This window comes from Etheostoma cragini, chromosome 7 (genome assembly GCF_013103735.1).
Source record: "Etheostoma cragini isolate CJK2018 chromosome 7, CSU_Ecrag_1.0, whole genome shotgun sequence".
In the NCBI taxonomy this organism is placed as follows: domain Eukaryota; kingdom Metazoa; phylum Chordata; class Actinopteri; order Perciformes; family Percidae; genus Etheostoma; species Etheostoma cragini.
Window position 1 is genome coordinate 27,202,497 of NC_048413.1, and position 688 is coordinate 27,203,184.

The following is a 688-nucleotide window of genomic DNA, read 5'->3' on the forward strand; positions in this document are numbered from 1 at the left end:
TTGCATAGTCTGTCCACCAGAGGACGCTCTACAACGTCCCTGTTAGTGATGGTGTTGCATAGTCTGTCCACCAACGTCCCTGTTAGCAACACTGATTATTTTTTGTTAATGTGTTTTTGTTAAATTTTCATATCTTAAGTTTGTATTTTTATAGATTTTATTTATCAGAACTTTAATATATTTTGATGTTCCTCTGTTCTGTTATTTAATTAGTATCATATTATTTTATTGAGAACTACAAATAACTAATGTTAGGGAAAATCTGTTTACGTTTTATAACGCGTTTGTGGATCAATTTTTAAATACTGTATATACCGGCCGATATATATATCAGCATATCGGATTTTTAAAAAACCAAATATTCGTGTCGGTCTCAAAAATCCTTCCTCGGTCGGCTCTACTGAAAACGCGACCCAAGTGTATTTGTGACTTTGCGGAGAGACCACAATCAGAGCTCCAGTACTCACAGGGAACGGCTCGGCCCCCTCCTGGATGACGAAGCCCTCTATCAGGTGGGTGAGGATGTGGGACGTGACTACGGCCTGGGCTGCTCTGCTCTCTCCACTGGGCTGGCTGCTGTTGCTGTCAGTGTTCCCATTGCCAGAGGTCATGACTGGAGCGCCGGCCGCCCCTCACCTGTCAACACAAGCAGCATAGCAAACTCAACCTGGCTGGCCACGTGAACCCG

At 43.5% G+C, this 688-nt stretch overlaps 1 protein-coding gene across 1 annotated transcript in view; it reads right to left on the bottom strand.

The window, feature by feature from the left end:
• Nucleotides 1-688, bottom strand: part of kiaa2013 (KIAA2013 ortholog) — a 20,784-nt gene that overhangs the window by 18,149 nt on the left and 1,947 nt on the right. The gene's annotated exons all lie outside the window — the stretch shown is intronic.